Source organism: Nycticebus coucang, chromosome 1, assembly GCF_027406575.1.
Source record: "Nycticebus coucang isolate mNycCou1 chromosome 1, mNycCou1.pri, whole genome shotgun sequence".
NCBI lineage: Eukaryota > Metazoa > Chordata > Mammalia > Primates > Lorisidae > Nycticebus > Nycticebus coucang.
The window spans coordinates 8,591,279-8,602,617 of record NC_069780.1 but is presented as its reverse complement, the minus strand read 5'-3'; the positions used below and the strand labels follow the sequence as shown (position 1 = coordinate 8,602,617).

General features: G+C 42.5%; 1 long non-coding RNA gene across 1 annotated transcript; it reads right to left on the bottom strand.

Annotated features, from left to right (window-relative positions):
- Window positions 1–3,496: 3,496 nt before the first annotated feature.
- Window positions 3,497–10,879, bottom strand: LOC128585775 (uncharacterized). The gene is made up of 3 exons (XR_008380111.1): window positions 9,947–10,879; window positions 9,186–9,269; window positions 3,497–3,978 (listed from the first exon to the last, which is right to left on the bottom strand). It is a non-coding gene; the product is annotated as an uncharacterized LOC128585775 (long non-coding RNA).
- Window positions 10,880–11,339: the final 460 nt, after the last annotated feature.

Sequence of the window (11,339 nt, the reverse complement as noted above, 5' to 3'; positions counted from 1 at the left end):
CCATGGCAGTCTTCTTCATGAAGTCTTCCCCCAGGCCAATATCTTCCAGTGTTTTTCCTATGCTTTCTTTGAGGGTTTTTATTGTTTCATGCCTTAAATTTAAGTCCTTTATCCATCTTGAGTCAATTTTTGTGAGTGGGGAAAGGTGTGGGTCCAGATTCAGTCTTTTACATGTAGACATCCAGTTCTCCCAACACCATTTATTGAACAGGGAGTCTTTCCCCCAAGATAAGTTCTTGTTTGGTTTATCGAAGATTAGGTGGTTGTAAGATGTTAGTTTCATTTCTTGGTGTTCAATTCGATTCCAAGTGTCTATGTCTCTGTTTTTGTGCCAGTATCATGCTGTCTTGAGCACTATGGCTTTGTAGTACAGACTAAAATCTGGTATGCTGATGCTCCCAGCTTTATTTTTGTTACTAAGAACTGCCTTAGCTATACGGGGTTTTTTCCGGTTCCATACAAAACGCAGAATCATTTTTTCCAAATCTTGAAAGTACGATGTAGGTACTTTGATAGGAATGGCATTGAATAGGTAGATTGCTTTGGGAAGTATAGACATTTCAACAATGTTGATTCTTCCCGTCCATGAGCATGGTGTGTTCTTCCATTTGTTAATATCCTCTGCTATTTCCTTTCTGAGGATTTCATAGTTTTCTTTATAGAGGTCCTTCACCTCCTTCGTTAGGTATATTCTTAGGTATTTCATTTTCTTTGAAACTATGGTGAAGGGAGTTGTGTCCTTAATTAGCTTCTCATCTTGACTGTTATTGGTGTACACAAAGGCTACTGACTTGTGGACATTGATTTTATATCCTGAAACATTACTGTATTTTTTGATGACTTCTAGGAGTCTTGTGGTTGAGGCTTTGGGGTTCTCTAAGTATAAGATCATGTCGTCAGCAAAGAGGGAGAGTTTGACCTCCTCTGCTCCCATTTGGATTCCCTTGATTTCCTTGTCTTGCCTAATTGTATCGGCTAGAACTTCCAGCACTATGTTGAATAGTAAAGGTGACAGAGGACAACCTTGTCTGGTTCCAGTACTAAGAGGAAAAGCTTTGAGTTTTACTCCATTCAGTAAAATATTGGCTGTGGGTTTGTCATAGATAGCTTCAATCAGTTTTAGAAATGTGCCACCTATGCCTATACTCTTCAGTGTTCTAATTAGAAAAGGATGCTGGATTTTATCTAAAATGCAGTTTTCAAAATAAGTAATGTATGTTATGGAACAAGTACTCAATTTCATCTGACAATTAAATGAGGGCTGTTCATATACTGTAAAAAACAGAGACATGTTGACTGGATAATCTCTGGAGAGCCCTGTATGTTAATAACATAATATGTGCCAGGCACTAGCCTAGAGGCTGCGACTACAGTGGTAGAGCACGGATATTCCCTGGTAGGAGGGAAGCATGAGTTGGTTTTTGAATATGAACTATACCCAGCACATTCTCAAACTTACTTTAATTATAGGGAACATCAACGAATGGCGGCCCTATCATTTTTGAAATTAACATGCACCTAGCACTCAATTTTTTTCTCCTCCGTCTGGGTCTCACTCCCTAAATTTTTAACATTTAACTACAGTAAATGACGTTGATATGAAAAGATCACTCTCAACATAGCATTCCTGTGAGGATTCAATAATTGTCAAATCCCAGGCATTTTATGTTATTTATCATTATTGTTTGTATTATAGACTAAGTTCCATGAAAACTGGCATGACTTTTACCCATGTACGTGCAGCTTTTAGAATAATGCTTAGCACACAGTAGGTCTTCAGTTAATATTGACAGGCTGAATGAATACTATGGATATACTAACTCTGATTGTTTCAGATGACATAAATACTGAGAAAGATTTAATAAAATTGCCTGGTTTCTCTAAGCTAGCTTGTACAATAGTTAGGATAAATGAGGTTATTTCCAGCTCCACGGTGCCCAAGGGTCTCCATGAAGCTGCAGTACACAGTAGGCCGTCAATAGGTGCTCTTAGCTCACCGGTGACTTACTAGAAATTTCTCCTCCGTCAGGTTTCAGACACCGGAGCAGTTGCTGCTTCTCCCCGGAGCACGGGTGAACCTGCTGCTCCTGTTCCTTCTCCTCCGCCCCTCCCGGGTCCCTCTCACCACAAACCGTGGGTTCCCGCGCTCAGGCCCACTCGGGACCCCCAGTGTGGGAAAAGACTAGAATGCTGCATCAGTCCTCTTGAGGAGGACGGGGCTGGGAAATTACGGAAAGTGACGGTGAAGTGTTTACTGAGGGCTCGGACTCTGCCCTGACACCAGGGCCCTGCGGTGGCGGCACAGCCTGTGGTTTCCAACCTCTGACAGCGCAGCGCTGGCTGGCAGGGGCGCCCAGGAAGCAGGGGGTGCCGGTCAGACGCTTCCTTCTGGCTCGAGAGCTCCAGACCCATCTCATCAGATGGAAAGTATCAGTACTGCTTTCTCTATCGAGGTGGCTTCTGTTCTCCATGAGGCGACTTTACATTTCTGGTACATAAACTTGGGGGACACTGAGATTTCGGTATTACTGACTGTTAGGGGCCGGAGATGCATCGGGGAGATGCCCATGGGGTGGAGAGGCATCCCCGTGTCCAGACTCATGTCCTCACGCCTCCTCCCTGGGAAATAGGCCTGCAAAGCAGACTTTGCTACTGTTGGTGGGGTTATACCAAGGGACAGGGAGGGAGTCAGGATACTAACTATGGTCAGAGAGTTAGAGCAGGGGGTGTGTGTGAGTGAGAGACAAGGTGCTGGGGTGAGAGGTGGTCTAGGAATTTCGGACTTGTACAGAAATCTCTGTTTTGTGGCTCCAGAACTATCTGTGTGATGCAGCACCGTCTCACCGTTTCTGAGTCTCAGTGTCCTAACGACCCAACAGGGTTAATGTAACCTGCTTCACAAAATCACAATGGGGCAACACACCTAGATAAATGGCTCATACTGAGCATGAGGAAAATGGTGCTGATTACTACTGAAACAAGAGAACTCCTGGAAGGTCTCAGGTCTGTTTAACTGAGAAAGGAATGCGGGGGTGTAAAGCCAAAATCCAAGGGAGCTGACTTCTTCCCACGTGGATCTCCCTGGAACTATGACTTAAATCATTTTTCCCATCTTAGCAACAGGACAAAACAATGGGTCAAGGGTAAGTAATTTTCCTCAAGTTACATAGCAAGTCGGTTTTCAAACCCAGATGGTGTGGCTCTGGGGTCCTTCCTTCATACCTGGGAAGGGGAAGGCCAGAGAGGCTGTTTTTCCTGAAGAAAGAAGCAGCCAAGAGCTGCCCAAGACAACTGCAGGGTCCCCCCAGAGGTGCAGCTGGGGAAGGAGCTGTGGACTTTCCCCATAGGGGCTTTCTCTGGGTGGATTCTGAATTCTGGGAAAACTTGGACCTCCCAAGAAGTTTCTGACAGCATGTGACCCAGCCAAGCTACTTGCCCACTACCCAGAAGAAAGACTAAGGAGAAAATCAAGATGAACAGTTTATTGCCTGGTGGACATGGAAGGTCCCATATTGAAATAATTAAAAGTAGACTAAACAGTGCAAAGATTTTCTTTGTCTTGTCAACACTGCTGAAGTTAGCCAGAAATGAAAGCTGAGGGTCGGGAGACTGATGGTGGAGAGAGAGAGTGTGTTTCTCCCGGCTACCAAGTCTTCCCCCTAGAAACACATTGGGATAAATTGGAGATTTTCTCCAGTTACTGTTGCCTAAGGCAGCTTTCCAGCGTCACAAGACTAAGGTGTGGGGGGCTACATAGAGGATCTAAAATAACTGTTAAGGAAAACTGCTTCTTGGCCCCGACTGTAGCACATTCCAGGACCTCCTTAGAGTCCTGAGGTCTGAGGTGAGGCACAGATCCTTCCCAGATGGATGTCTGGCCATGCACCACGCACTTTCTAGGAAAGAATCAGTTCTGAGCACGCACAAAGTGGCTGTAATCCATGGGGGTGGTCCACAGGGCTCTCGTTTTACTTGTATCTGGAAAGTAAGCAAGATAATAAACATCTATTCCAGAAGTTCTCAACCTGTGGGTCACGACCCACAGGAACTGTATTAAAGGGCTGTGGCATAGGAAGGTTGAGAACCACTGATCTATTCTGTAAACTTTAGGACAAAGACTTCAATTGGTCTCTAGCTATCTTCAACAGACAGGATCCCACAACAGGTTTTCTGAAGTCAGAGAGATGGGGAGAAAGAAGGCGATGGGGGGATAGAGAAAGGAGAAACTTTCTACTAGATGCTTCAGAAACAAGAGGAAAATAAGTCAAAATTCAGGATGGACTCCGATATTCAGTGCTTAGGAAAGGCCTCTTCACTGAGGATTCACGGTCCACTTACTCCCTGCATTATTTGATAATTTTCCAAAATTATCAAATAATTCATAATTGAGGCAGTTCTTGGGAGCTTATTCTCATCTTGACTAATCTTTACATGTTCAAAGCCCCCGATCAATTCCTTTAATACCCAGCTCAAAAGTCACATTCCCAGCAAATCAGTTCCTTTCAAATATAATTCATCCTTGTCTTATACTTTATATAAAAGTCTTAAATTATTAAGCCAATAAATTATTAAAAATTGGGAAAGTACAAACTACACAAAAGGAAACGAGTCTGCTGTGATCCTCCTACCCGAAGATCCTGCTACCCATCTGGTCTTTGTTTTTCCCCCACTGTTCTGCTGTCCTTTTTTCTACTTACTAAAATATCATAAACATATATTTTATGTGTGTGTGTATGCATCTATTTCTATCTGTACCCACTTCAGTGGTACATAGTTGTCCGCAGCATTTTTAATAGCCTTGTTACAGCACATACCACTTTGACTGCAGTTATGGATAAACAGCTAGCGTTGACATAGCATTTTCTAAGTCCTGGGCCATTCTCAGTACTTACATAGATTTATCCATGTAACCAAAGGTGTTTGGTTTAATTACTGTTATCATTCAAACTTCACAGATTAAGGAAACTGAGGCATAATGGTTTTAGAAATTTCCCCCAGATCGCACAGCTAGTAATTTTAGAGCTATTGAAAAAGAAATTTGAACTTGAGGTGGGTTAACTCCAGACTCTTAACCACTGAGTTATGTACCTTTAACAGTCTTTAAATGAATGCCTAAAAATTGGCAGTTTCTTTAAATATCATATCTTTAATCTCTGCAAGTTGTAAACAAGAGTGTGAAAATCTTATCTGAGGTCAAACAGCTGCTAATCAGGGGTAGTTAGTCTGCCTGATTCCATAACCCACCCACCACCACCAGGCTGCCCTGCCACTGGCCAAGCATCTGCCTTTATACCCCTCCCTCATTCAACTCCTTGAAGTCAGGAAATGTGCAGCTTTATTCGTCTTTACAACCCCAGCATCTGGCACAGTTCCTGGACCATGGTTACCGCACAATAAACGTTGAAAGAATAAAGGACTAAAAGAGTTTGGTTTGACTGGCATCAACCAAGGAAAATATTTTGCATGAAGACATCAGTTAACACCTGTTTCAATAGACTTCACGGTGCATGATCTGAGTTTTTCTTTGTGAACTTGGCTTTCCAACACGCAAAGCAAAAAAAAAAGTTTAAATGCAACACTAGAAATCTATAAACTCCTCTTAAGTCTGTGACCAGGAGCACTAAGTTATGGTCAAGTTTGCTCTGGATGGCTGCAGTCCTCAGAAGGGAGGTGTAGATTTGGGCTAATTCTCACCAACCTCCTACCCCCGGGACTTTTGTTCGTCCCCACCTCGTTCCCTGCTGTGGCATGTTCCTTTGTGCAGGAACTGATTTTATCCCCATGTTCTTTTTCAAAATTCTGTTTTGTGTGGTGGTTGTTATAGTGCCAATTGTCTGCAAGTCAACTGGGTTCATTATTTATTGCCACATCCAGTTCCACAAAGCTTGTGCCGAAAGAGGACATGTACAGATTTTGACAGCCAGCTCCCTCCAGCGCAAAGTCGTGCTCTGAAACCACACAGCTGGATGGGCTGTTTGGTATCTTGGGTTTGTGAGTTTGGGGTTTCTTTTCTCAGTTTACCATGCAGCCTCCTGACTCGGTAACCCTCCTCCTCATTTGAAATTCTCCTGTCTCACTTTGGACTTTGTTAAACCTTCAGAAACAAGCGAATTCTGGGCTCAGAGCAGGGCTGATCCTGGTGAATAAAACTGGCACAAAGCTGAGTTCATTGAAAGTGGAAGAAAAATAGCAGCAGTAAAGTGGCCTCCGCACAAAGCAACCAGTTCTTGCTTGACTTTCGGCCCTATGGGAGACATTAGAGGTGGACGGGAAAAATCCGACTTGTGAGCTTGCTGGGGTGAGACCGAAAATAAATTTGGGGTCCTGTCCCTGGTTCATAAAACACAAGGCTTCACAGCAGGAAATTGCCAAGGGTCCGCTTTATCCTCTTTCCTAGTTACACACCAGAATTTTACAATCCCCAAATTCCCCAAATGAACCAAGTACTTTCTTTAGAAGTAATTCTAAGTCTTCCAAACCGAACCAGACAATCACAGCCACCATTTTTCACTTAAAGGGTACAGGCATTGGGGTAAGTGCCTTACCTAGACTGACTTGTTGTAACCTACAACTGTTCTGAATGATCAATGCTACTTCCATCCTGGCTTTACAGAGGAGAAAACTGAGGCACAGAAGGAGTAAGCAATGTGTTCACTTGCACGTCACACAATTATTGATGAGCAGGAAATAAACCTAGTGAACCAGTCGTCAGGTCCCGTAAGCTGGCTGCTGAGGGGAACACAGTTGACTCCCATGTGACAACACTTATTTCAGTGATGTTTCTCTGAAGACTTCCCAGGCCTTCGAGTTGTCACTGCAATTCTAAAACAAGCATCACTTCTGTGCTCTCTCAAGGCTTGTTGGGCATTTACTATCTGCTATCCAAGTTGCAATTCACCTTGCTCATGAAACTGCTAGAACTGATTTTTATTGAGTTACATTCTTTACATGCCTTATTTCATTCAATCCTCACAACTCCTTAAGGTAAGTACTGTTATCAGATAAAGAACCGAGCTGTATGAAGGTCAAGTATTTGTAAAATACTGCCATGCACACTGCTGTTAATCAAGGGTGAAGCCAGGATTGGAACCCATTGGCTCTGGCCCCCAAATCAATGCTTTAAAGACAAAGTAAAATCACATGGAACAATATGACATGGAGTTGGGGAAAGGGAAAAAGGAGAGGCTACACAGAAGAAGAGGCTAAGTTACTGTGCAGGCAGTCCCTGAGTTACAGATATCCGACCAACACCTGAGTTGCACTTACGAACAGAGGCTATTACAGGTAGTAGGTAAATCCACCTGTTCCAACTTATATACAAATTCAACTTAAGAACAAACTTTCAGAACTTATCTCATTTGTAACCCAGGGACTGCCTGTATGTTATTTTTAAATTCCCCTCAATACATCCTTACAAATAGGCTAGAGAATCTCTTATCCAATCTTCTTTTGCCATTTTTGCAGCTCCTGATTTATAGACCAAATATCCTCTTATTCTAGAATGAGGTGTACAAACTTGTCTCCTGCAGTTCATCAGTCACAGAGGCCAGGACTCTCCCCAGCTTGCTAATTTTCTCCTTTCACAGTCTTCAGGGAGCAAACTTAGCACTTAACCCAAGGACTTGAATACACTCACTCATGCAGGTGACCCCTGGCAGAGCTAATATACATTTCCTATAAATGCATATGGTCTTGGGAAGTCTGAGAAACCAGATGATTAATTTTTCCACATGTTCCACTGAGAAGGACTTTACAGTGACAATAAGATGCCTCAATCATGACAAAGATGCTATACAAGATGTTTCCAAACAGTTCACATTTGGACCAGTTATTCTGAGGCAAATTAAGTAGGTTTTGCAATTGGGATACAAAGCCATGGGGTCCACTTTGAACTTGACCTGCCACCTTGTGGAAATTGGAGGCAATAAAAAAAAAGTGGTCCTTGAATAATACACTGATAATAATATGACACAGGCTAACATTTAATGAGGGCTTATCACGTGCAAGGCACTGTGCCAAACACCTTTTAAGTGTTTTCTCATTTAATTATCAAAATAATCTGATGAGTAGGTACTATTATTGTCCTCATCGTAAAGGTGAGGAATATGTGGCTCAGAAAGATAATCGCCTTAAGTCACAGATCCAGCAGCCTGACTCTAGGGCCCATGAACTTGACCATAGCACTGCTTCTGTGCAATGTATGACCGTTCTCATTCAGGTATTCAAATATTTAGATAAGTATTATGGTTCTTTGGAAGGATCATCAACAACAACTATCTAGAGATAGTTCCACTGGAACCATCAGAAAGAAACTTGGAGCAGTCTAACAGCTGGCCCAGTCTGCACGAGGCTGGGGTGAGAGCAGAAGGGCTGACGGGCTGTCTCAGACTTGCTTACTTTTGCAGAATTCTCTAGTGTGATCCCTGCTTCCTTTAAGTTCTTACCTTCCACTCATGCACAGACAAGTTAGGTCCACGGGACCTGGTCCTAAACCTGGGCTTTGTGCTCTGAAACCTTGGGCCAGCTACCTACCCTTCCCGACTCTCGTCTTCCTCATTTGGAAAATAGGAAAATGTTGACACATGTGACCATGCTTTGTTTTGGAAAGTACTTAAGACATAATGGCATAACAATTCTGAGAATAGGTGAGATCCAGAATATCTAACACAGTACTCTTCACAAAGTAAGTCCTTGATTCACATGTAAAACAAAAATCGATTATTCTAACATTAATACGAGACATTTGAATAACATTTGATACTTTCCAAGGTAGCTCTAGTGATTGTTTCCTGATTTACAGCAACCTGACGGGACTGGCAGGGAAGGTCTAGTCCCTGCTTTATAAGCTGTTAACATTTATTATATACCTACTGTGTGAATCTGGAGAGATATGCCATATACATCCAAGATAGTTTAGTAGCTGTCACTTTCTATCCCAAGATTAAACAGCTAATCCCTGGGAATGTACAAAAGAACACAGATTCTTCTTAGTTTACTGTTTTTCTCACTTTTCTCTGCCCCTGACTAACTAGCAATAATGGCTACATCTGTGGTTGTAGTGAGGCATCCTAACTATACAGACGCACAGGGGCAGGGAGCCAGATAAAACCAGGCTTCCTCTACTCTCTTCAGGGCAATTTCTGGCATCGCAGGAATTATAATTTACACAACGGAATGATACATACCAGTTAAAATAAATAAATTAGCATGGTGGTGCATGCCTGTAGTTCCAGCTATTCAGGAGGACGAGGCAGGAGGATTGTGTGAACCTGGGCAACAGAGTGAGATTCCCATCTCAAATAAATAAATAAATAAATATAATAAATTAATGAAACATATGACATGCAGTGATATGGATGTCACTCAGCATTAGGTGAAAAAGAAAGTTCCAGAGATTATATAGCGTAAGACTCACTTAATGAAAGGAAAAAATTATTAAAAAAAACTATATAAACAGAAAGCATGGGGATGATAAACATGAAATTGAGGCTACTTCTGTTTAGGGGTGGGGCGTGGCAGGGAGGATGGGAGGGGGAACCATGTGGCTGGTCCTGAGTTATTGTTGGAGTCTAGTTCCCATGTTTACAGTGCTTGTTACATTACAGAAATAGAAAAAGGGAGAGAAGAAAGGAGGGAGGAAAAGAAGGGGGTAAAGTATAATGGGAGAGCTCTAATGCAGCAAATTATTTTTCCAGAGGAAATGAGAACAATTAATATCAAAATCTAAAGAGGGAAGAGGGCGGCGCCTGTGGCTAAAGGAGTAGGGCGCCGATCCCATATGCCGGAGGTGGCGGGTTCAAACCCAGCCCCGGCCAAAAAAAAAAAAAATAAATAAATAAAGAGGGAAGAGATTCCCTTTCCATTACTTAGGAGGATGTGGCCAAGGTTAACCTTGGAATAGCATTTTCGGAGTTTAGCTTGAAGGTAAGTAAAGGAGATTCAATACCCGTTTGAACTTGCTGCTTTTCCAGAAGCCCCGATACCCTGATCAGCTTCACGATATTTCTCTGGATGGTAATGGGAGGCTTGGAAAAAGTATTCTGCACGTGGGAAGAATTTTTGAACTTTTATTCAACCACCACCATACTCCAATTATATTAGTTTCTTTCCCCATATCTAGGAAGCTGAGACTCAGCTACTCTTACAAATGTTTAGCCATCCAAATTCATTCACAGAGTTCAAATACATAGGGGTTAAAAAAACTTTCATTCATTCAACAAAGACTGGCTGTGTTAAATGCCTTCTGTGTGCTGAGCAGTGTTCTGTGCATGGGGATGGGAGAGAACAATGCTCCTGGGACAGGACTGATTCTAAGGCAAAGTGGTGGTGAGAAGCCTGGACACTGGGGCTGGGCTATGTGGGTTTAAATCTTGGCCCGTCCAATGGCAAGTTACTTAATTTCTCTAAGATCTCATTCCTGCATCTGGGAGTTAACGTCTGCACTGTGAGGGGGCCTGAGGATTAACAATTTAAAACATCCTACATTGTTGAACATGGTGCCCGACCCGTAGTCAGACTCAGTGGGTCTCAGTGCTGACTGTTCCCTGACCCATTCTTCATTCAGGACTGTTTTCCTTTTTCGTTCTTTCCTGCCATCATCTCGGTTCAGGCTGACTATTCTGGTATTGATTACCAAACTAACTTGTGAAACGGGCTCCCTGCCTCTAGCTTTCTTCCCCCGTACGTTCTTCTGCTCCACTCAGGCCTAATAACTAGTCGGTCTTTCTGAAAGACCGCAGGGGTGCTCATCGTGGTCTGTACTGACCAAACACCCCGGGCTTACTGTCTTCCGTGTATGATCACTTCTAGGCTCTGCCAGGCAGAATCTCCAACTGGAGTCTTTACCTCATATATTTCATATCAGCTGAGGCATTTCACGTGATGGTCCATTCAAAGATAACATGAGAAAAAAAAAAAAAAACAAAGATAACATGAGGTATTCTTTAAATGCCTAATTTTGCCAACTGATGGGAAAAGGAAACCTCATAGACTGCATTCTAAATACTCACTCTGGGAAAGTAGTATTTAGCATGGAGCCACCCTAATTAATGCCATTCAGACAAGAAGTGATTAGATCAATAGTTCAGCAGATCCTTCCTGAGGGTTGAAACAACTTACCATGTATTGCCAGGGTTATATAGATCTTCCTTTTTATTCCTTTCTTAAAGAAGGGTGTAATTAATGCTACGGTAGATAAATTAAAGCAGCAACAGCTTTTATAACAAAAACATGTTTTTAAAATATCATTAGTTGTTGGCACCAGGCACCAAACAATGTTGGTAGACTCTAAAAGCAAACAGACAAATTACCTTTAACAAGGACAATTTTTATTACCTTGC